Genomic DNA, 26,776 nt, shown 5'->3' on the forward strand with positions numbered 1-26,776 from the left:
GCTTGTCCTCAAGCAACTGAAAATAAAATAAGATAAAAAGAATAGAATATGCAATGAATTCCAAAAACATCTATGAAGATCAGTATTAATTAGATGAGCGGGGCTTTTAGCTTTTTGCCTCTGAACAGTTTTGGCATCTCACTCTATCCTTTGAAATTCAGAATGGTTGGCTTCTTTAGGAACTTAGAATCCAGATAGTGTTATTGATTCTCCTAGTAGAGTATGATGATTCTTGAACATAGCTACTTTATTGAGTCTTGGCCGTGGCCCAAAGCACTCTGTCTTCCAGGATTACCACCGGATACATACATGCCACAGACACATAATTGGGTGAACCTTTTCAGATTGTGACTCAGCTTTGCTAGAGTCCCCAATTAGAGGTGTCTAGGGTTCTTAAGCACACTCTTTTTGCCTTGGATCACAACTTTATTATTTTTTTTCTTTCTTCTTTTTTTTGTTTTCTTTTTCCTTCTCTCTTTTTTTCGAAATTTTCTCTTTTTTTTTTCATTGCTTTTTCTTGCTTCAAGAATCATTTTAATGATTTTTCAGATCCTCAGTAACATGTCTCCTTTTTCATCATTCTTTCAAGAGCCAACATTCATGAACCACAAATTCAAGATACATATACACTGTTTAAGCATACATTCAGAAAACAAAAATATTGCCACCACATCAAAATAATTAAACTGTTATAAAATTCAAAATTCATGCAATTCTTTCCTTTTCAATTTAAGCAAGTTTTTATTTAAGAAAGGTGATGGATTCATAGGACATTCATAACTTTAAGGCATAGACACTAAGACACTAATGATCACAAGACACAAACATAGATAAACATAAGCACTTAAAATTCGAAAAAAAAAGAAGAATAAAGAACAAGGAAATCAAGGAACGGGTCCACCTTAGTGATGGCGGCTCTTTCTTCCTCTTGAAGATCCTATGGAGTGCTTGAGCTCCTCAATATCTCTTCCTTGTCTTTGTTGCTCCTCCCTCATGATTCTTTGATCTTCTCTAATTTCATGGAGGATGATGGAGTGTTCTTGGTGCTCCACCCTTAGTTGTCCCATATTGGAACTCAATTCTCCTAGGGAGGTGTTCAGTTGCTCCCAATAGTTTTGTGGAGGAAAGTGCATCCCTTGAGGAATCTCAGGGATCTCATGATGAGTGAGGTCTCTTGTGTGCTCCATCCTTTTCTTAGTGATGGGCTTGTCCTCATCAATGGGGGTGTCTCCCTCTATGTCAACTCCCACTGAATAACAGAGGTGACAAATGAGATGAGGAAAGGCTAACCTTGCCAAGGTAGAGGACTTGTCCGCCACCTTATAAAGTTCTTGAGCTATAACCTCATGAACTTCTATTTCTTCTCCAATCATGATGCTATGAATCATGATAGCCCAGTCTATGGTAACTTCGGACCGGTTGCTAGTGGGAATGATTGAGCGTTGGATGAACTCCAACCATCCTCTAGCCATGGGCTTGAGGTCATGCCTTCTTAATTGAACCGGCTTCCCTCTTGAATCTCTCTTCCATTGGGCGCCCTCTTCACATATGACTGTGAGGACTTGGTCCAACCTTTGATCAAAGTTGACCCTTCTAGTGTAAGGATGTTCATCTCCTTGCATCATGGGCAAGTTGAACGCCAACCTCACACTTTCCGGACTAAAATCCAAGTATTTCCCCCGAACCATAGTAAGATAATTCTTTGGATTCGGGTTCACACTTTGATCATGGTTCTTGGTGATCCATGCATTGGCATAGAACTCTTGAACCATCAAGATTCCGACTTGTTGAATGGGGTTGGTAAGAACTTCCCAACCTCTTCTTCGGATCTCATGTTGGATCTCCGGATATTCACCCTTTTTGAGTGAAAAAGGGACCTCGGGGATCACCTTTTTCAAGGCCACAACTTCATAGAAGTCGTCTTGATGCACCCTTGAGATGAATCTCTCCATCTCCCATGACTCGGAGGTGAAAGCTTTTGCCTTCCCTTTCCTCTTTCTAGAGGTTTCTCCGGCCTTGGATGCCATAAATGGTTATGGAAAAACAAAAAGCAATGCTTTTTACCACACCAAACTTAAAATGTTTGCTCGTCCTCGAGCAAAAGAAGAAAGAAGAGAGTAGAAGAAGAAGAAATGAGGAAGAAGGGAATGACTTTGTGTTCGGCCAAAGGGGAGAGAAATGGTGTTTAGGATGTGTGAAAATGAAGGAGTGAAGGAGGCTTTATATAGGAGAGGGGGAGGGGAGGGTTCGGCCATTTGAGGGTGGGTTTGGGTGGAAAGGTGGTTTGAATTTGAATGGTGAGGTAGGTGGGGTTTTATGAAGGATGGATGTGAGTGGTGAAGAGAAAGATGGGATTTGATAGGTGAAGGGTTTTTGGAGAAGAGGTGTTGAGATGATTGGTGAATGGGTGAAGAAGAGAGAGAGAGAGTGGAAGGGTAGGTGGGGATCCTGTGGGGTCCACAGATCCTGAGGTGTCAAAGAAAAGTCATCCCTGCACCAAATGGCAAACAAAATCACGTTTTTAGCCATTTCTGGCGTTAAACGCCGGGCTGGTGCCCATTTCTGGCGTTTAACGCCAGCTTCTTGCCCCTTTCTGGCGTTTAACGCCAGTCTGGTGCCCCTTTCTGGCGTTAAACGCCCAGAATGGTGCCAGACTGGGCGTTAAACGCCCAACAGCTAACCTCACTGGCGTTTAAACGCCAGTGGGTGCGTCCTCCAGGGTGTGCTGTTTTTCTTCCTGTTTTTCATTCTGTTTTTGCTTTTTTCATTAATTTTGTGACTTCTCATGATCATCAACCTACAAAAAAAGATAAAATAACAAAAGAAAAATATGTAAAATATAACATTGGGTTGCCTCCCAACAAGCGCTTCTTTAATGTTAGTAGCTTGACAGAGGGCTCTCATGGAGCCTCAGAAATGCTCAGAACTATGTTGGAACCTCCCAACACCAAACTTAGAATTTGAATGTGGGGGTTCAACACCAAACTTAGAGTTTGGTTGTGGCCTCCCAACACCAAACTTAGAGTTTGACTGTGGGGGCTCTGTTTGGCTCTGCTTTGAGAGGAGCTCTTCATGCTTCCTCTCCATGATGACAGAGGGGTATCCTTGGGCCTTAAACACCAAGGATTCTTCATTCACTTGAATGATCAACTCTCCTCTATCAATATCAATCACAGCCTTTGCTGTGGCTAGGAAGGGTCTGCCAAGGATGATGGATTCATCCATGCACTTCCCAGTCTCTAGGACTATGAAATCAGTAGGGATGTAATGATCTTCAACTTTAACCAGAACATCCTCTACAAGTCCATGGGCTTGTTTTCTTGAGTTGTCTGCCATCTCTAGTGAGATTTTTGCAGCTTGCACCTCAGAGATCCCTAACTTCTCCATTACAGAGAGAGGCATGGGGTTTACACTTGACCCTAAGTCACACAAGGCCTTCTTGAAGGTCATGGTGCCTATGGTACAAGGTATTGAAAACTTCCCAGGATCCTGTCTCTTTTGAGGCAGTTTTTGCCTAGACAAGTCATCCAGTTCTTTAGTGAGCAAAGGGGGTTCATCCTCCCAAGTCTCATTTCCAAATAACTTGTCATTCAGCTTCATGATAGCTCCAAGATATTTAGCAACTTGCTCTTCAGTGACATACTCATCCTCTTCAGAGGAAGAATACTCATCAGAGCTCATGAATGGCAGAAGTAAGTCCAATGGAATCTCTATGGTCTCATTTTGAGCCTCAGATTCCCATGGTTCTTCATTGGGGAACGCATTGGAGGTCAGTGGACGTCCAGTGAGGCCTTCCTCAGTGGCGTTCACTGCCTCTTCTCCTTCCCAAAATTCGGCCATGTTGATGGCCTTGCACTCTCCCTTTGGATTTTCTTCTGTATTGCTTGGGAGAGTACTAGGAGGGAGTTCAGTAATCTTCTTGCTCAGCTGACCCACTTGTCCTTCCAAGTTTCTGATGGAGGACCTTGTTTCAGTCATGAAACTTTGTGTGGTTTTGATTAGATCAGAGACCATGGTTGCTAAGTCAGAGGTATTCTGCTTAGAACTCTCTGTCTGTTGCTGAGAAGATGATGGAAAAGGCTTGCTATTGCTAAACCTGTTTCTTCCACCATTATTGTTATTGAAACCTTGTTGAGGTCTCTGTTGATCCTTCCATGAGAGATTTGGATGATTTTTCCATGAAGGATTATAGGTGTTTCCATAGGGTTCTCCCATGTAATTCACCTCTTCCATTGAAGGGTTCTCAGGATCATAAGCTTCTTCCTCAGATGAAGCTTCCTTAGTACTGCTTGGTGCATTTTGCATTCCAGACAGACTTTGAGAAATCATATTGACTTGTTGAGTCAATATTTTATTCTGAGCCAATATGGCATTCAGAGTGTCAATCTCAAGAACTCCTTTCTTCTGACTAGTCCCATTGTTCACAGGATTTCTTTCAGAAGTGTACATGAATTGGTTATTTGCAACCATTTCAATTAGCTCTTGAGCTTCTGTAGGCGTCTTCTTCAGATGAAGAGAGCCTCCAGCAGAGCTATCCAAGGACATCTTGGACAGTTCAGAGAGACCATCATAGAAAATTCCTATGATGCTCCATTCAGAAAGCATGTCAGAGGGACATTTTCTGATTAATTGTTTGTATCTTTCCCAAGCTTCATAGAGGGATTCTCCTTCCTTCTGTCTGAAGGTTTGGACTTCCACTCTAAGCTTACTCAATTTTTGAGGTGGAAAGAACTTTGCCAAGAAGGCATTGACTAGCTTTTCCCAAGAGTCCAGGCTTTCTTTAGGTTGAGAGTCCAACCATGTCCTAGCTCTGTCTCTTACAGCAAAAGGGGATAGCATAAGTCTGTAGACCTCAGGGTCAACCCCATTAGTCTTGACTGTGTCACAGATTTGCAAGAACTCAGCTAAAAACTGATGAGGATCTTCCAGTGGAAGTCCATGGAACTTGCAATTCTGTTGCATTAGAGAAACTAATTGAGGCTTAAGCTCAAAGTTGTTTGCTCCAATGGCAGGGATAGAGATGCTTCTCCCATAGAAATCGGGAGTAGGTGCAGTAACGTCACCCAGCACCTTCCTTGCATTGTTGGCATTGTTGTTTTCAGCTGCCATGTGTTCTTCTCCTTTGAAGAATTCGGTCAGGTTCTCTAAAGAGAGTTGTGCTTTGGCTTCTCTTAGCTTTCTCTTCAAGGTCCTTTCAGGTTCAGGATCAGCCTCAACAAGAATGCCTTTGTCTTTGCTCCTGCTCATATGAGTGAGAAGAGAACAAGGAATGTGGAATCCTCTATGTCACAGTATAGAGATTCCTTGAAGTGTCAGAGGAAAAGAAGAGTAGAAGACAGAAGTAGAAAATTCGAACTTATCAAAGGAGAAGGAGTTCGAATTTTGCATTAAGGAATAGTGTTAGTCCATAAATAGAAGGATATGAGAAGAAGGGAAGTGATTTTCGAAAATTAAGTAAAAATTTTGAAAACATTTTTGAAAAACATTACTTAATTTTCGAAAATGAAAGTGGGGAAGAAACAAAGTGATTTTTGAAAAAGATTTTGGAATTAGAAATCAAAGAGATTTGATTGAAAATTATTTTGAAAAAGATGTGTTTAAGAAAATATGATTGGTTTTAAGAAAAATGTGATTGAGAAGATATGATTTGAAAAACATTTTAAAAAGATTTGATTTTGAAAAATTAAAAACTTGACTAACAAGAAAAGATATGATTCAAACATTAAACCTTTCTCAACAGAAAAGGCAACATACTTGAAATGTTGAATCAAATCATTAATTGATAGTAAGTATCTTTGAAAATAGAAAGAAATTGGTTTTGAAAAATATTTGATTGAAAAGATATGATTTGAAAAAGATTTGAATTTGAAAAACTTTGAAAACCTGAAAAAAATTGCATTGAAAAACAGAATCTTCCCCCTTGTGCCATCCTGCGTTAAACGCCCAGAATGGTGCACATTCTGGCGTTTAACGCCCAAAACTATACCTTTTTGGGCGTTAAACGCCCAACCAGGTACCCTGGCTGGCGTTTAAACGCCAGTCTGTCCTTCTTCACTGGGCGTTTTGAACGCCCAGCTTTTTCTGTATAATTCCTCTGCTGTATGTTCTGAATCTTTAATTCTCTGTATCATTGACTTGAGAAGACACAAATTAAAAATATTTTTGGATTTTTAATAATAAGAAAAAATGCAACAAGAATCAAATAACAATGCATGCAAGACACCAAACTTAGCAGTTTGTATACTACTGACACTAACAGAATGAAAATGCATATGAGACACACAAAACACTCAAGTCAATTGAATTCAAAGATCAGAGCACGAAAATTATTAAGAATTACTTGAGAATCCTTAATACACATGAATGAAAGCATGCAATTGACACCAAACTTAAGATGAGACACTAGACTCAAACAAGAATTTTTTTTGATTTTATGATTTTTTTTTTGAATTTTTTTTGTGTTTTTCAAAAATTAAAAGGAAAAAGATATCAAAATTCTTAATGAGAATTCCAGGAATCAGTGCAATGCTAGTCTAAGACTCCGGTCCAGGAATTAGACATGGCTTCACAGCCAGCCAAGCTTTCAAAGAAAGCTTCGGTCCAAAACACTAGACACGGCCAATGGCCAGCCAAGCCTTAGCAGATCACTGCTCCAAAAGCAAGATTGATAAAGATCAACAAGCTCTTGTGATGATAAGTTGAAACCTCGGTCCAATGAGATTAGACATGGCTTCTCAGCCAGCCAGACTTCAACAAATCATCATGAAACTCTAGAATTCATCTTCAAGAATTTCGAAAAAAATAAATACCTAATCTAAGCAACAAGATGAACCGTCAGTTGTCCAAACTGAACAATCCCCGGCAACGGCGCCAAAAACTTGGTAGCGCGAAATTGTGAACAATACTTTTCACAACTCTCATAATCCCCGGTCATGAACCCCAAAAACTTGGTGTTCAATACCATGGCATTACACAACTTCGCACAACTAACCAGCAAGTGCACTGGGTCGTCCAAGTAATAAACCTTACGCGAGTAAGGGTCGATCCCACGGAGATTGTTAGTATGAAGCAAGCTATGGTCATCTTGTAAATCTTAGTCAGGCAAACTCAAATGGATATGGTGATGAACGAAATAAACATAAAGATAAAGATAGAGGTACTTATGTAATTCAATGGTAGGAACTTCAGATAAGCGCATGAAGATGCCTTCCCTTCCGTCTCTCTGCTTTCCTACTGCCTTCATCCAATCCTTCTTACTCCTTTCCATGGCAAGCTTATGTAGGGTTTCACCGTTGTCAGTGGCTACCTCCCATCCTCTCAGTGAAAACATTCCTATGCTCTGTCACAGCATGGCTAATCATCTGTCGGTTCTCGGTCAGGCCGGAATAGAATCCAGCGATTCTTTTGCGTCTGTCACTAACGCCCCGCCTGCTAGGATTTTGAAGCACGTCACAGTCATTCAATCATTGAATCCTACTCAGAATACCACAGACAAGGTTAGACCTTCCGGATTCTCTTGAATGCCGCCATCAGTTCTAGCCTATACCACGAAGACTCTGATCTCACGGAATGGTTGGCTCGGTTGTCAGGTGAGCACTCGGTTGTCAGGCGATCAACCATGCATCGTGCAATCAGGAATCCAAGAGATATTCACCCAATCGAAGGTAGAACGGAGGTGGTTGTCAGTCACACGTTCATAGGTGAGAATGATGATGAGTGTCACGGATCATCACATTCATCAAGTTGAAGAACAAGTGATATCTTAGAACAAGAACAAGCGGAATTGAATGGAAGAACAATAGTAATTGCATTAATACTCGAGGTACAGCAGAGCTCCACACCTTAATCTATGGTGTGTAGAAACTCCACCGTTGAAAATACATAAGAACAAGGTCTAGGCATGGCCGAATGGCCAGCCTCCCAATGATCTAAGATAGCATAAAAATGAAGATAGCTACCAAAGTCTCTATCATGATCTAAGAACTAGATGTCCAAAGATGAAAATACAATAGTAAAAGGTCCTACTTATAGAGAACTAGCAGCCTAAGGTTTACAGAAATGAGTAAATGACATAAAAATCCACTTCTGGGCCCACTTGGTGTGTGCTTGGGCTGAGCAATGAAGCATTTTCGTGTAGATACTCTTCTTGGAGTTAAACGCCAGCTTTAGTGCCAGTTTGGGCGTTTAACTCCCATTTGGGTGCCAGTTCCGGCGTTTAACGCTGGGATTTCTGAGGGTGACTTTGGGCGCCGGTTTGGGCCATCAAATCTTGGGAAAAGTATGGACTATCATATATTGCTGGAAATCCCAGGATGTCTACTTTCCAACGCCGTTGAGAGCACGCCAATTGGGCTTCTGTAGCTCTAGAAAATCCACTTCGAGTGCAGGGAGGTCAGAATCCAACAGCATCTGCAGTCCTTTTTAGTCTCTGAATCAGATTTTTGCTCAGGTCCCTCAATTTCAGCCAGAAAATACCTGAAATCACAGAAAAACACACAAACTCATAGTAAAGTCCAGAAAATTGAATTTTAACTAAAAACTAATAAAAATCTACTAAAAACTAACTAGATCATACCAAAAACATACTAAAAACAATGCCAAAAAGCGTACAAATTATCCGCTCATCACTCATCAACGTCACCTCACCTTAACTTGGTCCTTAGCAAAATAGGGAATGAATATACTGACCCTTCCCGGCCACAAGCCCCTAGGCAAGTGAAATATTTGATTTTGGTTGTGAATTATCTCACAAAATGGATAGAGGCAAAGCCTTTAGCTTCCATCATGCTCGACAGAGTAAACAGTTCTTGCTTAGAAATGTCATCACCCGATTGGTGTTCCAAACTCCATCACCACGGACAATGGAACGCAATTCATAGATACAACCTTCGGAAAGCTAGTGTCTGATCTCAAGATCAAGTATCAATTCACTCACGTCAAACATCCTCAAGTCAACGGGCAAGCTAAAGCAGCAAACAAAGTTATACTTGTAGGATTAAAAAGAAGGTTAGATATAGAAAAAGAAGTGTGGGCTGAGTAATTACCCCATGTTATATGGGTATATCATACAACACCTCAATCAACTACTAGAGTGTTTTCTTTTCAACTTGCCTACTGATGTTCTTATCATCACCAAAGTTGATTGATTTTCATCAATTTAGCTCTTGAATGCAATGTCCTACTGAAGCTTGGCTAGCCATGTCTAATTCCTTTAGACTAACATTGCATGATTACTGGAATTCTCATTAAGAATTTTGATATCTTTATTTTCTTTTCCACTTAATTTTCGAAAAAAACCAAAAAAATTACAAAATCATAAAAACCAAAAAGATTTCTTGTTTGAATCTAGTGTCTCATTTTAAGTTTGGTGTCAATTGCATGTTTCTGTTCTTCTTGCATTTTTCATGTGTCTTCAGTGATCTTCAAGTTGTTCTTGATGATTTACTTGCTCTGATCTTTAAATTCTCTTGTTTTGTGTGTTTTGTTGTTTCTCATATGCATTCTCAACTTGTTAGTGTCAGTAGTATACAAACTTCTAAGTTTGGTGTCTTGCATGCATTGTTTATTTGATTTTAGTTGCATTTTGATTTTTCCTCATCATTAAAAATCCAAAAAATTTTTAATTTGTGTCTTTTCAAGTCAATAATACAGAGAATTGAAGATTCAGAACATACTGCAGAGGAATTACACAGAAAAAGCTGGGCGTTAAAAACGCCCAGTGAAGAAGGAAAACTGGCGTTTAAACGCCAGCCAGGGTGCCTGGCTGGGCGTTTAACGCCCAAAAGGGGTGAGTTTTGGGCGTTAAACGCCAGAATGTGCACCATTCTGGGCGTTTAACGCCAGGATGGCACAAGAGGGAAGATTTTGTTTTTAATGCAAATTTTTTTCAAGTTTTCAAAATTTTTCAAAATCAAATCTTTTTCAAATCATATCTTTTCAATCACATGTTTTCAAAATCAATTTCTTTCTATTTTCAAAAATACTTGCTATCAATTAATGATTTGATTCAACATTTCAAGTATATTGCCTTTTATGTTGAGAAAGGTTTAATGTTTGAATCATATCTTTTCTTGTTAGCCAAGTCATTAATTTTCAAAATCAAATCTTTTTTAAAATTTTTTTCAAATCATATCTTCTCAATCATGTCTTTTTAAAACTATATCTTTTTCAATCATATCTTCTTAAATCACATCTTTTTCAAAATAGTTTTCAATCATATCTTTTAAATTTCTTATTTCAAAATCTTTTTAAAAAAAAAAATCACTTGATTTCTTTTCCACTATTGGTTTTCGAAAATCAATTAGTGTTTTTCAAAATGTTTTTAAAAATCTTTTACTTAATTTTCAAAAATCTCTTCCCCTCTTCTCATATCTTTCTATTTATGGACTAACACTCCTCCTTAATGCACAATTCGAACTCCATCTTTCCTTGATAGGTTCAAATTTTCTACCTCTTCCTTCTATTTTTATTTTCCTCTGACACCTCAAGGAATCTCTATACTATGACATAGAGGATTCCAAATTTTCTTGTTCTCTTCTCTTTCATATGAGCAGGAGCAAAGACAAAAGCATTATTGTTGAGGCTGACCCTGAACCTGAAAGGACCTTGAAGCGAAAGCTAAGAGAAGCTAAAGCACAATTCTCTGTAGAGGACCTAACAGAAATCTTCAAAGAAGAAGACATGGCAGCCGAAAACAACAACAATGCCAACAATGTAAGGAAGGTGCTGGGTGACTTTACTGCACTACTCCCGACTTCTATGGGAGAAGCATCTCTATCCCTGCCATTGGAGCAAACAACTTTGAGCTTAAGCCTCAATTAGTTTCTCTAATGCAACAGAATTGCAAGTTTCATGGACTTCCATTGGAAGATCCTCATTAGTTTTTAGCTGAGTTCTTGCAAATCTGTGACACTGTCAAGACTAATGGGGTTGACCCTGAGGTCTACAGACTTATGCTATTCCCTTTTGCTGTAAGAGACAGAGCTAGGATATGGTTGGACTCACAACCTAAAGAAAGCCTGAACTCTTGGGAAAAGCTAGTCAATGCCTTCTTAGCAAAGTTCTTTCCACCTCAAAAATTGAGTAAGCTTAGAGTGGAAGTCCAAACCTTCAGACAGAAGGAAGGTGAATCCCTCTATAAAGCTTGGGAAAGATACAAACAATTGATCAGAAAGTGTCCTTCTCTCATGCTTTCTGAGTGGTGCATCATAGGTATCTTCTATGATGGTCTGTCTAAACTGTCCAAGATGTCATTGGATATCTCTGCTGGAGGATCTCTTCATCTGAAGAAGACACTTGCAGAAGCTCAAGAACTCATTGAAATGGTTGGAAATAACCAATTCATGTACACTTCTGAAAGAAATCCTGTGAACAATGGGACGAATCAGAAGAAATGAGTTCTTGAGATTGATACTCTGAATGCCATATTGGCTAAGAACAAAATATTGACTCAGGAAGTCAATATCATTTCTCAAAGTCTGTCTGGAATGCAAGCTGCACCAGACAGTACTAAGGACGCTTCATCTGAAGAAGAAGCTTATGATCCTGTGAACCCTTCAATGGAAGAGGTGAACTACATGGGAGAACCCTATGGAAACACCTATAATCCTTCATGTAGAAATCATCCAAATCTCTCATGGAAGGATCAACAGAGACCTCATCAAGGTTTCAACAACAATAATGGTGGAAGAAATAGGTTTTGCAATGGAAAGCCTTTTCCATCATCTTCTCAGCAACAGACAGAGAATTCTAAGCAGAGCCACTCTGACTTAGAAATCATGGTCTCTGATCTAATCAAAACCACTCAAAGTTTCATTACTGAAACAAGGTCCTCCATCAGAAACTTGGAGGCACAAGTGGGGCAGCTGAGCAAGAAAATTACTGAACTCCCTCCTAGTACTCTTCCAAGCAATACAGAAGAGAATCCAAAAGGAGAATGTAAGGCCATCAACATAGCCGAACTTGGAGAGGATGAAGAGGCAGTGAGCGCCACTGAGGAAGACCTCAATGGACGTCCACTGGCCTCCAATGAGTACCCTTATGAGGAACAATGGGAATTTGAGACTCACACAGAGACCATAGAGATTCCATTGGATTTACAACTGCCATTCATGAGCTCTGATGAGTAGTCTTCCTCTGAAGAGGATGAGTATGTCACTGAAGAGCAAGTTGCTAAATACCTTGGAGCAATCATGAAGCTAAATGACAAGTTATTTGGTAATGAGACTTGGGAGGATGAACCCCCTTTGCTCACCAAAGAATTGGATGACTTGTCTAGGCAGAAACTACCTCAAAAGAGACAGGACCCTGGGAAGTTCTCAATACCTTGTACCATAGGCACCATGACCTTTAAGAAGGCCTTGTGTGACCTAGGGTCAAGCATAAACCTCATGCCTCTCTCTGTAATGGAGAAGCTAGGGATCTTTGAGGTACAAGCTGCAAGAATCTCACTAGAGATGGCAGACAATTCAAGAAAACAAGCTTATGGGCTTGTAGAGGGTGTTCTGGTAAAGATTGAAGACCATTACATCCCTACTGATTTCATAGTCCTAGAGACTGGGAAGTGCATGGATGAATCCATCATCCTTGGCAGACCCTTCCTAGCCACAACAAAGGCTGTGATTGATGTGGACAAAGGAGAATTGATCATTCAAGTAAATGAAGAATCCTTTGTGTTTAAGGCTCAAGGATATCCCTCTGTCACCATGGAGAGGAAGCATGAAGAGCTTCTCTCAAAACAGAGTCAAACAGAGTCCCCACAGTCAAACTCTAAGTTTGGTGTTGGGAGGCCACAACCAAATTCTAAGTTTGGTGTTGAACCCCCACATTCAAACTCTAAGTTTGGTGTTGGGAGGTTCCAACATTGCTCTGAGTATCTTTGAGGCTCCATGAGAGCCCACTATAAAGCTACTGACATTAAAGAAGCGCTTGTTGGGAGGCAACCCAATGTTATATTTTATCTATTTTCCTTTGTTATTTTATGTTTTCTGTAGGTTGGTGATCATGAGAAGTCACAAAATCAGTTGAAAAAGCAAAAACAGAATGAAAAATAGAAAGAAAAACAGCACACCCTGGAGGAAGACCTTGCTGGCCAGTAAGGGTAGCAAATGGGCGTTTAACGCCCAGTCTGGCACCATTCTGGGCGTTTAACGCCAGAAAGGAGCACCAGACTGGCGTTAAATGCCAGGAAAGGGCAAGAAGTTGGCGTTAAACGCCAGAAATGGGCACCAGCCCGGCGTTTAATGCCAGAATTGGCACAGAGAGCATTTTTGCTCGCCACTTGGTGCAGGGATGACTTTTCCTTGACACCTCAAGATCTTTGGACCCCATAGGATCCCCACCTACCCCACCACCCTCTCTCTTCTTCTTCACCCAATCACCAATCACCTCAACACCTCTTCCCCAAAAACCCCGCACCTATCAAATCCCATCTTTCTCTTCACCACTCACATCTATCCTTCATAAAACCTCACCTACCTCACCATTCAAATTCAAACCACTTTCCCTCCCAAACCCAGCCTCCCATAACCGAACCCTACCCCTCTCTCCACCCCTATATAAACCCATCTTCACTCCTTCATTTTCACACAACCTAAACACTACTTCTCCCCCTTTGGCCGAACCACAAAGCCATTACCATCTCCTCTATTTCTTCTTCTTCTACTCTCTTCTTTCTTCTTTTGCTCGAGGACGAGCAAACCTGCTAAGTTTGGTGTGGTAAAAGCATTGCTTTTTGTTTTTTCATAACCATTTATGGCATCTAAGGCCGGTGAAACCTCTAGAAAGAGGAAAGGGAAAGCAAAAGCTTCCACCTCCGAGTCATGGGAGATGGAGAGATTCATCGCAAGAGTGCATCAAAACCACTTCTATGAAGTTGTGGCCTTGAAGAAAGTGATCCCCGAGGTCCCTTTCAAACTCAAAAAGAGTGAATACCTGGAGATCCGACATGAGATCCGAAGAAGAGGTTGGGATGTTCTTACCAACCCCATTCAACAAGTCGGAATCTTAATGGTTCAAGAGTTCTATGCCAATGCATGGATCACCAAGAACCATGATCAAAGTGTGAACCCGGACCCAAAGAATTGGCTTACAATGGTTCGGGGGAAATACTTAGATTTTAGTCCGGAAAATGTAAGGTTGGCATTCAACTTGCCCATGATGCAAGGAGATGAACACCCTTACACTAGAAGGGTCAACTTTGATCAAAGGTTGGACCAAGTCCTCACAGTCATTTGTGAAGAGGGCGCCCAATGGAAGAGAGATTCAAGAGGAAAGCTGGTTCAATTGAGAAGGCATGACCTCAAGCCCGTAGTTAGGGGATGGTTGGAGTTTATCCAACGCTCAATCATTCCCACTAGCAACCGGTCTGATGTTACTCTAGACCAGGCCATCATGATTCATAGCATCATGATTGGAGAGGAAGTAGAAGTTCATGAGGTTATAGCTCAAGAACTTTATAAGGTGGCGGACAAGTCCTCTACCTTGGCAAGGTTAGCCTTTCCTCATCTCATTTGTCACCTCTGTTATTCAGTTGGAATTGACATAGAAGGAGACATCCCCATTGATGAGGACAAGCCCATCACTAAGAAAAGGATGGAGCAAACAAGAGATCCCACTCATCATGAAATCCCTGAGATGCCTCAAGGGATGCACCTTCCTCCACAAAACTATTGGGAGCAAATCAACACCTCCCTAGGAGAATTAAGTTCCAACATGGGATAACTAAGGGTGGAGCACCAAGAACATTCCATCCTCCTCCATGAAATTAGAGAAGATCAACGAATCATGAGAGAGGAGCAACAAAGACAAGGAAGAGACATTGAGGAGCTCAAGCACTCCATAAGATCTTCAAGAGGAAGAACAAGCCACCATCACTAAGGTGGACCCGTTCTTTAATTTCCTTGTTCTCTATTTTCTTGTTTTTCGAATTTTCATGCTTATGTTTATCTATGTTTGTGTCTCATGATCATTAGTGTCTTAGTGTCTATGCCTTAAAGTTATGAATGTCCTATGAATCCATCACCTTTCTTGAATGAAAAATGTTCTTAATTGAAAAAGAGAAGAATTGCATGAATTTTAAATTTTATAACAGATTAATTATTTTGATGTGGTGGCAATACTTTTGTTTTCTGAATGTATGATTAAACAGTGCATATGTCTTTTGAATTTGTTGTTCATGAATGGTTGGCTCTTGAAAGAATGATGAAAAAGGAGACATGTTACTGAGGATCTGAAAAATCATAAAAATGATTCTTGAAGCAAGAAAAAGCAGTGAATACAAAAAAAAGAAGCAAAAAAAAGGAGAAAGAGAAAAAGAAAGAAAAAGAAAGAAATAAAAGTGTGATCCAAGGAAAAAAGAGTGTGCTTAAGAACCCTGAACACCTCTAATTAGGGACTCTAGCAAAGCTGAGTCACAATCTGAAAAGGTTCACCCAATTATGTGTCTGTGGCATGTATGTATCCGGTGGTAATATTGGAAGACAAAGTGCTTTGGGCCACGGCCAGGACTCATAAAGTAGCTGTGTTCAAGAATCATTATACTTAACTAGGAGAATCAATAAAACTATCTGGATTCTGAGTTCCTATAGAAGCCAATCATGCTGAATTTCAAAGGATAGAGTAAGATGCCAAAACTATTCAGAGGCAAAAAGCTAAAAGCCCCGCTCATCTTATTAATACTGATCTTCATAGATGTTTTTGGAATTCATTGCATATTCTCTTCTCTTTATCTTATTTGATTTCCAGTTGCTTGGGGACAAGCAACAATTTAAGTTTGGTGTTGTGATGAGCGGATAATTTGTACGCTTTTTTGCATTGTTTTTAGTATGTTTTTAGTATGTTTTAGTTAGTTTTTAGTATATTTCTATTAGTTTTTAGTTAAAATTCACTTTTCTGGACTTTACTATGAGTTTGTGTATTTTTTTGTGATTTCAGGTATTTTCTGGCTGAAATTGAGGGACTTGAGCAAAAATCTGATTTAGAGGCTGAAAAGGACTGCAGATGCTGTTGGATTCTGACCTCCCTGCACTCGAAGTGGATTTTCTGGAGCTACAGAAGCCCAATTGGCGTTGGAAAGTAGACATCCTGGGATTTCCAGCAATGTATAATAGTCCATACTTTGCCCGAGATTTGATGGCCCAAACCGGCGTCCCAAATCAGCTCAAAACTGCCCGGCGTTAAACGCCGGAACTGGCACAAGAATGGGAGTTAAACGCCCAAACTGGCACAAAAGCTGGCGTTTAACTCCAAGAGAAGTCTCTACACGAAAATGCTTCAATGCTCAGTCCAAGAACACACCAAGTGGGCCCGGAAGTGGATTTTTATGTCATTTACTCATCTCTGTAAACCCTAGGCTACTAGTTCTCTACAAATAGAACCTTTTGCTATTGTATTTTCATCTTTGGATCATTTTAGATCTTTTGATCATCTTTGGACGTCTAGTTCTTAGATCATGAGAGGCTGGCCATTCGGCCATGCCTAGACCTTGTTCTTATGTATTTTCAACGGTGGAGTTTCTACACACCATAGATTAAGGTGTGGAGCTCTGCTGTGCCTCGAGTATTAATGCAATTACTATTGTCCTTCTATTCAATTCAGCTTATTCTTGTTCTAAGATATTCATTTGCACCCAAGAACATGATGAATGTGATGATTATGTGACACTCATCATCATTCTCACTTATGAACGAGTGCTTGACAACCACTTCTGTTGTACAAGCAAACAAGGCTTGAATGTTTATCTCTTGGATCCCTTAATCGGAATCTTCGTGGTATAAGCTAGAATTGATGGCGGCATTCAAGAGAATCCGGAAGGTCTAAACCTTGTCTGTGGTATTCTGAGTAGGATTCAATGATTGAATGACTGTGACGAGCTTCAAACTCCTGAAGGCTGGGCGTTAGTGACAGACGCAAAAGAATCATTGGATTCTATTCCAACCTGATTGAGAACCGACAGATGATTAGCCGTGCCGTGATAGGGTGCGTTGAACATTTTCACTGAGAGGATGGGAGGTAGCCACTGACAACGGTGAAACCCTACATACAGCTTGCCATGGAAAGGAGTAAGAAGGATTGGATGAAGACAGTAAGAAAGCAGAGAGACGGAAGGGACAAAGCATCTCCATACGCTTGTCTGAAATTCTTACCAATGAATTACATAAGTATCTCTATCTTTATCTTTATGTTTTATTCATAAATCATCCATAACCATTTGAGTCTGCCTGACTGAGATTTACAAGTTGACCATAGCTTGCTTCATACCAACAATCTCCGTGGGATCGACCCTTACTCGCGTAAGGTTTATTACTTGGACGACCCAGTACACTTGCTGGTTAGTTGTGCGAAGTTGTGATAAATAGTTGAGATTGCAATTGAGCGTACCATGTTGATGGCGCCATTGATGATCACAATTTCGTGCACCACCTACAAAATAGAGTCATGATCCCAGTAGAGGTCAACGAAGAAAGCCCACACGACTGTTTTTTTATGAAGTCGACAACATTAAAGACTACAAAGAAGAGATCGAGTTGTTACTCAAGATTTGAGAGGAAGCCAGGATTAAAGAGAAAGCCATGAAGCAAAGAATGGCAATCATATACAATAGAAAAATCATCAAAAGAAGTTTTAACGAGAAAGACCTCATCTTAATCCAAAATGACATCGGAGCCTCAAATCCTAGATAAGGGAAGCTCGAAGCAAATTGGAAAGGACCCTACAAGGTTGTACAAGTTTTGGAAAAAGGATATTACAAAATTGCTGACCTATAAGACAACGAACTTCCAAGATCATGGCATGCTCTCAATCTTAGAAGATATTATAGCTAGATAGAAAACTTTGTTCTCTAATATACTCTTTTTTCTAACTTCATAGTTTTTTTCTATTGGGTTTTACTGAAGGGGATTTAATGAGGAATCAAAGCAAAAGCTAAAAGTGAAAACCTATAAAGTTGTTAGTAACAACTAGCACAAATCTTGTAAAAATTACTTCACTAATAAAAAAAAATTCATTCAACTATCTTCTCTCCATTTTCAAATCACACCCACTCAAGCTAAAAAAAATGCAAAAATTGTGACTGACTTGATGGGGTTGGCACAACAAAGCAACGAGGACTGAGTCGGGATGTACGAGTTGTAAATGCAATACAAATTATAATCAAAATTGCGAAAATAACTCAAGTAAACAAAGATGATTTAGAACAACAAAGTAATAGTAAAAAAACATGCATTTAAACAAAATTTCTTAAAAGGAGAGCAAAAAATATACTTAAACTATAACAAATAAAGTCTTAAAAAAAGTGCACAATCCGGGGTGTCAAATATAAACAATGTAAAATAAAAAATCAAAAAGAGGCAGGAGCAGCTTCATTAGGATAAGAGGTCTCGCTAATTGGAGCAGGGGTAGAAGAAAAAGTTTTAGGATTGTCCAACTTGGACTCCTCAAGGATAAGGATGATCTAACCATCGACCACGGCCACGACCTTGTCAGGATCCATGATCAAGATATCGTCCTCAGAAGCCAAGATTTGAAATTGGGGTCTTTAACTTATCCACAATATCATCCAGGCCTTCACAAATGCATATTCCAAGTCTTCGTAATTCTGTTTCATCTTCTCGAGCTCCTTTTCCAATTTGAGTTTTTCGCTAAAAATTCAGACGTGACTCACCTTAGCCTTCTTTTTAGCGGTCAATACTTGCTCACAATCAGTGTCTGCCTGCTTCACCATTCCCCTCAGCATAGCATTGTCTGTCTTGAGAGCATTTTTTTTGCCTTAAGTTGATTCTTCTCCTTCTAGAGGTCTCAACTTAAGTCCTCAAGGTAGACAACTCAGCCTTCACAGCACTAGGGATTCTTTTTTTTTTTTGTATAGTGATGAGCGGATAATTTATACGCTTTTGGCATTGTTTTTAGGTAGTTTTTAGTAGGTTCTAGCTACTTTTTAGTTTATTTTTATTAGTTTTAGGCAAAATTCATATTTTTGGACTTTACTATGAGTTTGTGTGTTTTTTTGTGATTTCAGGTATTTTCTGGTTGAAATTGAGAGAGCTGAGCAAAAATCTGATTCTGGCTGAAAAAGGACTGCTGATGCTATTGGATTTTGACCTCCCTGCACTCGGAATGGATTTTTTGGAGCTACATGAGTCCAATTGGCGTACTCTTAATTTGGTTGGAAAGTAGACATCCAGGACTTTCCAGAAATATATAATAGTCCATACTTTTCTCGAAGATAAACGACGTAAACTGGCGTTTAACGCCAATTCCATGTTGCATTCTGGCGTTGAATGCCAGAAACAGGTTGCAAGTTGGAGCTAAACGCCAGAAATAGGTTACAACCTGACGTTTAACTCCAGAAACAACCCAGGCATGTGAGAAGCTCAAATCTCAGCCCCAACACACACCAAGTGGGCCCCAGAAGTAGATTTCTACACTATCTATCTTAGTTTACTCATTTTCTATAAACCTAGGTTACTAGTTTAGTATTTAAACAACTTTTAGAGACTTATTTTGTACCTCATGACATTTTTATATCTAAACTTTGTACTCTTTGATGGCATGAGTCTCTAAACTCCATTGTTGGGGGTGAGAAGCTATGCAGCGTCTCGATGAATTAATGCAATTATTTCTATTTTCTATTCAAACACGCTGTTCTGATCTAAGATGTTCATTCGCACTTCAATATGAAGAAGGTGATGATCCATGACACTCATCACCATTTTCAACCTATGAACGCGTGCCTGACAACCACCTCCGTTCTACCTTCGATTGAATGAATATCTCTTGGATTCTTTAATCAGAGTCTTCGTGGTATAAGCTAGAATCCATTGGCAGCATCCTTGAGAATCTGGAAAGTTTAAACCTTGTTTGTAGTATTTCGAGTAGGATTCAGGGATTGGATGAATGTGAAGAGCTTCAAACTCGCGAGTGTTGGGTGTAGTGACAGACGCAAAAGGATCAATGGATCCTATTTCGACATGATCGAGAACCGACAGATGATTAGCCGTGCTGTGACAGAGCATTTGGACCATTTTCACTGAGAGGATGGGAAGTAGCCATTGACAACGGTGACGCCCTACATACAGCTTGCCATGGAAGGAGCCTTGCATGTTTGAAAGTAAGAAAATATTATGTTGCAGGGATTCAGAAGACAAAGCATCTCCAAAACTCCAACATATTCTCCATTATTGAGTAACAATTACTTATTTTATGCCCTTTCACTTTTTACAATTGAAGCTAAAGAACCCTATTAGTATCTGATTAGCGGATAATTTGTATGCTTTTTGGCATTGTTTTTAGTATGATCTAGTTAGTTTTTAGTATATTTTTATTAGTTTTTAGTTAAAATTCACTTTTCTGGACTTTACTATGAGTTTGTGTGTTTTTCTGTGATTTCAGGTATTTTCTGGCTGAAATTGAGGGACCTGAGCAAAAATCTGATTCAGAGACTAAAAAGGACTGCAGATGCTATTGGATTCTGACCTCCCTGCACTCGAAGTGGATTTTCTGGAGCTATAGAAGCCCAATTGGCGCGCTCTTAACAGCGTTGGAAAGTAGACATCCTGGGATTTCCAGCAATATATGATAGTCTATACTTTTCCCAAGATTTGATGGCCCAAACCGGCGTTCAAAGTCACCCTCAGAATTCCCAGCGTTAAACGCCGGAACTGGCACAAGGATGGGAGTTAAACGCCCAAACTGGCACAAAAGCTGGCGTTTAACTCCAAGAAGAGTCTCTACACGAAAATGCTTCAATGCTCAGCCCAAGCACACACCAAGTGGGCCCGGAAGTGGATTTTTATGTCATTTACTCATCTCTGTAAACCCTAGGCTACTAATTCTCTATAAGTAGGACCATTTACTATTGTATTTTCATCGTGGTTCTTCTGGTTCCCTCTCTGGGGCCGAAACCAATGATCACAATATCACTTATGTATTTTCAACGGTGGAGTTTCTACGCACCATAGATTAAGGTGTGGAGCTCTGCTGTACCTCGAGTATTAATGCAATTACTATTGTTCTTCTATTCAATTCCGCTTGTTCTTGTTCTAAGATATCACTTGTTCTTCAACTTGATGAATGTGATGATCCGTGACACTCATCATCATTCTCACCTATGAACGTGTGCCTGGCAACCACCTCCGTTCTACCTTAGATTGGGTGGATATCTCTTGGATTCCTGATACACGATGCATGGTTGATCGCCTGACAACCGAGCCAGCCATTCCGTGAGATCAGAGTCTTCGTGGTATAGGCTAGAACTGATGGTGGCATTCAAGAGAATCTGGAAGGTCTAACCTTGCCTGTGGTATTCTGAGCAGGATTCAATGATTGAATGACTGTGACGAGCTTCAAACTCCTGAGGGCGGGGCGTTAGTGACAGACGCAAAAGAATCACTGGATTCTATTCCGGCCTGATTGAGAACCGACAGATGGATAGCCGTGCCGTGACAGGGTGCGTTGAACATTTCCACTGAGAGGATGGGAGGTAGCCACTGACAACGGTGAAACCCTTGCATAAGCTTGCCATGGAAAGGTGCAAGAAGGATTGGATGAAGACAGTAGGAAAACAGAGAGACGGAAGGGACAAGCATCTTCATATGCTTATCTGAAATTCCCACCAATGAATTACATAAGTATCTCTATCTTTATCTTTATGTTTTATTCATCATTCATAACCATTTGAGTTTGCCTGACTAAGATTTACAAGGTGACCATAGCTTGCTTCATACCAACAATCTCTGTGGGATCGACCCTTACTCGCGTAAGGTTTATTACTTGGACGACCCAGTACACTTGCTGGTTAGTTGTGCGAAGTTGTAGTGATCACAATTTCGTCCACCAAGTTTTTGGCGCCGTTGCCGGGGATTGTTCGAGTATGGACAACTGACAGTTCATCTTGTTGCTTAGATTAGGTATTTTTTTTCTTCAGAGTTCTTAAGAATGAATTCTAGTGTTTCAAGGTGATGTTCTTATCATCACCAAAGCTGATTGATCTTCATCAATTTAGCTCTTGAATGCAATGTTCTGCTGAAGCTTGGCTAGCCATGTCTAATTCCTTTAGACTGAAGCTTTAGACTAACATTGCATGATTCCTGGGATTCTCATTAAGAATTTTGATACCTTTATTTTCTTTTCCACTTAATTTTCGAAAAACACAAAAAAATTTACAAAATCAAAAAAAAAGAAAAAAAAACCAAAAATATTTTATGTTTCTTGTTTGAGTCTAGTGTCTTATTTTAAGTTTGGTGTCTTGCATGCATTGTTTATTTGATCTTGGTTCTATTTTCAAGTCAATAGTACAGGGAACTGAAGATTTAGAACATGCAGCAAAGGAATTACACAGAAAAAGCTGGGCGTTCAAAACGCCCAGTGAAGAAGGACAGACTGGCGTTTAAACGCCAGCCAGGGTGCCTGGCTGGGCGTTTAACGCCCAAAAGGGTAGCATTTTGGGCGTTAAACGCCAGAATGGATACCATTCTGGGCGTTTAACGCCAGGATGGCACAAGAGGGAAGATTTTGTTTTCAAATCAATTTTTTTTCCAAGTTTTCAAAGTTTTTCAAAATCAAATCTTTTTCAAATCAAATTTTTTCAATCAAATCTTTTTCAAAATCAATTTCTTTCTATTTTCAAAGATACTTGCTATCAATTAATGATTTGATTCAACATTTCAAGTATGTTGCATTTTCTGTTGAGAAAGGTTTAATGTTTGAATCATATCTTTTCTTGATAGCCAAGTCATTAATTTGTAAATCAAATCTTTTTTTAAAATGTTTTTCAAATCATATCTTCTCAATCACATCTTTTTTAAATCAATCATATCCTCTTAACCACATCTTTTTCAAAATAGTTTTCAATCAAATCTTTTTTTGATTTCTAATTTCAAAATCTTTTTCAAAAAATCACTTTACTTCTTTCTCAATCATGGTTTTCGAAAATCAATTAGTGTTTTTCAAAATGTTTTTAAAATATTTTACTTAATTTTCGAAAATTTCTTCCCCTCTTCTCACATCCTTCTATTTATGGACTAACACTATTCCTTAATGAACAATTCGAACTCCATCTTCTTTGATAAGTTCGAATTTTCTACTTCTGCCTTCTATTTTTCTTTTCCTCTGACACCTCAAGGAATCTCTATACTGTGACATAGAGGATTCCATATTTTCTTGTTCTCTTCTCTTTCTTATGAGCAGGAGCAAGGACAAAAGCATTCTTGTTGAGGCTGATCCTGAACCTGAAAGGACCTTGAAGCGAAAGCTAAGAGAAGCTAAGGCACAATTCTCTGTAGAGGACCTAACAGAAATCTTCAAAGAAGAAGAACACATGGCAGTCGAAAACAACAACAATGCCAACAATGTAAGGAAGGTGCTGGGTGACTTTACTGCACCTACTCCCGATTTCTATGGGAGAAGCATCTCTATCCCTGCCATTGGAGCAAACAACTTTGAGCTTAAGCCTCAATTAGTTTCTCTAATGCAACAGAATTGCAAGTTCCATGGACTTCCATTGGAAGATCCTCATCAGTTTTTAGCTGAATTCTTGCAAATCTGTGACACTGTCAAGACTAATGGGGTTGACCCTGAGGTCTACAGACTTATGCTATTCCCTTTTGCTGTAAGAGACAGAGCTAGGACATGGTTGGACTCACAACCTAAAGAAAGCCTGAACTCTTGGGAAAAGCTAGTCAATGCCTTCTTGGCAAAGTTCTTTCCACCTCAAAAATTGAGTAAGCTTAGAGTGGAAGTCCAAACCTTCAGACAGAAGGAAGGAGAATCCCTCTATGAAGCTTGGGAAAGATACAAACAATTAATCAGAAAGTGTCCCTCTGACATACTTTCTGAATGGAGCATCATAGGTATTTTCTATGATGGTCTGTCTGAACTGTCCAAGATGTCTTTAGATAGCTCTGCTGGAGGATCTCTTTATCTGAAGAAGACGCCTACAGAAGCTCAAGAGTTGATTGAAATGGTTGCAAATAACCAATTCATGTACACTTCTGAAAGGAATCCTGTGAACAATGGGACTAGTCAGAAGAAAGGAGTTCTTGAGATTGACACTCTGAATGCCATATTGGCTCAGAACAAAATATTGACTCAACAGGTCAATATGATTTCTCAAAGTCTGTCTGGAATGCAAAATGCACCAAGCAGTACTAAGGAAGCTTCATCTGAAGAAGAAGCTTATGATCCTGAGAACCCTTCAATGGAAGAGGTGAATTACATGGGAGAACCCTATGGAAACACCTATAATCCTTCATGGAGAAATCATCCAAATCTCTCATGGAAGGATCAACAGAGACCTCAACAAGGTTTCAACAATAATGGTGGAAGAAACAGGTTTCGCAATAGCAAGCCTTTTCCATCATCTTCTCAGCAACAGACAGAGAATTCTAAGCAGAACCACTCTGACTTAGCAACCATGGTCTCTGATCTAATCAAAACCACTCAAAGTTTCATGACTGAAACAAGGTCCTCCATTAGAAACTTGGAGGGACAAGTGGGTCAGCTGAGCAAGAAAATTACTGAACTCCCTCCTAGTACTCTTCCAAGCAATACAGAAGAAAATCCAAAAGGAGAGTGCAAAGCCATCAACATGGCCGAATTTGGAGAGGAGGAAGAGGCAGTGAACGCCATTGAGGAAGACCTCAATGGACGTCCACTGGCCTCCAATGAGTTCCCCAATAAGGAACTATGGGAATCTGAGGCTCAAAATGAGACCATAGAGGTTCCATTGGACTTACTTCTGCCATTCATGAGCTCTGATGAGTATTCTTCCTCTGAAGAGGATGAGTATGTCACTGAAGAGCAAGTTGCTAAATACCTTGGAGCAATCATGAAGCTAAATGACAAATTATTTGGGAATGAGACTTGGGAAGATGAACCCCCTTTGCCCACCAAAGAACTGGATGACTTGTCTAGGCAGAAATTACCTCAAAAGAGACAGGATCCTGGGAAGTTCTCAATACCTTGTACCATAGGCACCATGACCTTCAAGAAGGCCTTGTGTGACTTAGGGTCAAGTGTAAACCTCATGCCTCTCTCTGTAATGGAGAAGCTAGGGATCTTTGAGGTGCAAGCTGCAAAAATCTCACTAGAGATGGCAGACAACTCAAGAAAACAAGCTTATGGACTTGTGGAGGATGTTCTGGTAAAGGTTGAAGACCATTACATCCCTGCTGATTTCATAGTCCTAGAGATTGGGAAGTGCATGGATGAATCCATCATCCTTGGCAGACCCTTCCTAGTCACAGCAAAGGTTGTGATTGATGTTGATAGAGGAGAATTGATCATTCAAGTGAATGAAGAATCCTTGGTGTTTAAGGCTCAAGGATACCCCTCTGTCACCATGGAGAGGAAGCATGAAGAGCTTCTCTCAAAACAGAGCCAAACAGAGCCCCCACAGTCAAACTCTAAGTTTGGTGTTGGGAGGCCACAACCAACTTCTAAGTTTGGTGTTGAACCCCCACATTCAAACTCTAAGTTTGGTGTTGGGAGGTTCCAACATTGCTCTGAGTATCTGTGAGGCTCCATGAGAGCCCACTGTCAAGCTAATGACATTAAAGAAGCGCTTGTTGGGAGGCAACCCAATGTTATATTTTATCTATTCTCTTTTGTTATTTTATGTTTTCTGTAGGTTGATGATCATGAGAAGTCACAAAATCAATTGAAAAAGCAAAAACAGAAAGAAAAACAGGAAGAAAAATAGCACACCCTGGAGGAAGAACCTACTGGCGTTTAAACGCCAGTAAGGCTAGCAGTTGGACATTTAACTCCCAGTCTGGCACCATTCTGGGCGTTTAACGCCAGAAAGGGGCACCAGACTGGCGTTAAACGCCAGAAAAGGGCAAGCACTTGGCGTTAAACACCAGAAATGGGCACTAGCCCGGCGTTTAACGCCAGAATTCACCAGAAACGCATTTTTGCATGCCATTTGGTGCAGGGATGACTTTTCCTTGACACCTCAGGATCTGTGGACCCCACAGGATCCCCACCTACCCTGCCACTCTCTCTCTTCTTCACCCATTCACCAATCACCTCAACACCTCTTCCCCAAAAACCCTTCACCTATCAAATCCCATCTTTCTCTTCACCACTCACATCTATCCTTCATAAAACCCCATCTACTTCACCCTTCAAATTCAAACCACTTTCACACCCAAACCCTCCCATACATGACCGAACCATCACCCTCCCCCACTCCTATATAAACCCATCTTCACTCCTTCATTTTCACACAACATAAACACTCTTCTCCTCCTTTGGCCGAACCACAAAGCCTCCCCCATCTCCTTCATTTCTTCTACTTCTACTCTCTTCTTTCTTCTTTTGCTCGAGGACGAGTAAACCTTTTAAGTTTGGTGTGGTAAAAGCATTGCTTTTTGTTTTTCCATAACCATTTATGGCATCCAAGGCCGAAGAAACCTCTAGAAAGAAGAAAGGGAAGGCAAAAGCTTCCACCTCCGAGTCATGGGAGATGGAGAGATTCATCTCAAGGGTGCATCAAGACCACTTCTATGAAGTTGTGGCCTTGAAGAAGGTGATCCCCGAGGTCCCTTTTAAACTCAAAAATAGTGAATATCCGGAGATCCGACATGAGATCCGAAGGAGAGGTTGGGAAGTTCTTACCAACCCCATTCAACAAGTCGGAATCTTAATGGTTCAAGAGTTCTATGCCAATGCATGGATCACCAAGAACCATGATCAAAGTGTGAACCCGGACCCAAAGAATTGGCTTACTATGGTTCGGGGGAAATACTTGGATTTTAGTCCGGAAAATGTAAGGTTG

The 26,776-nt window shown here is 40.1% G+C and overlaps 2 non-coding genes across 2 annotated transcripts; one reads left to right on the forward strand and one right to left on the reverse strand.

The window, feature by feature from the left end:
- Positions 1-4,599: 4,599 nt before the first annotated feature.
- Positions 4,600-4,707, forward strand: LOC112700532 (small nucleolar RNA R71). Its single transcript, XR_003153439.1, has one exon. It is a non-coding gene; the product is annotated as a small nucleolar RNA R71 (small nucleolar RNA).
- A 6,377-nt stretch (positions 4,708-11,084) lies between these two features.
- Positions 11,085-11,192, reverse strand: LOC112700536 (small nucleolar RNA R71). Its single transcript, XR_003153443.1, has one exon. It is a non-coding gene; the product is annotated as a small nucleolar RNA R71 (small nucleolar RNA).
- Positions 11,193-26,776: the final 15,584 nt, after the last annotated feature.

Source organism: Arachis hypogaea, chromosome 6 (assembly GCF_003086295.3).
Source record: "Arachis hypogaea cultivar Tifrunner chromosome 6, arahy.Tifrunner.gnm2.J5K5, whole genome shotgun sequence".
Lineage (NCBI taxonomy): Eukaryota > Viridiplantae > Streptophyta > Magnoliopsida > Fabales > Fabaceae > Arachis > Arachis hypogaea.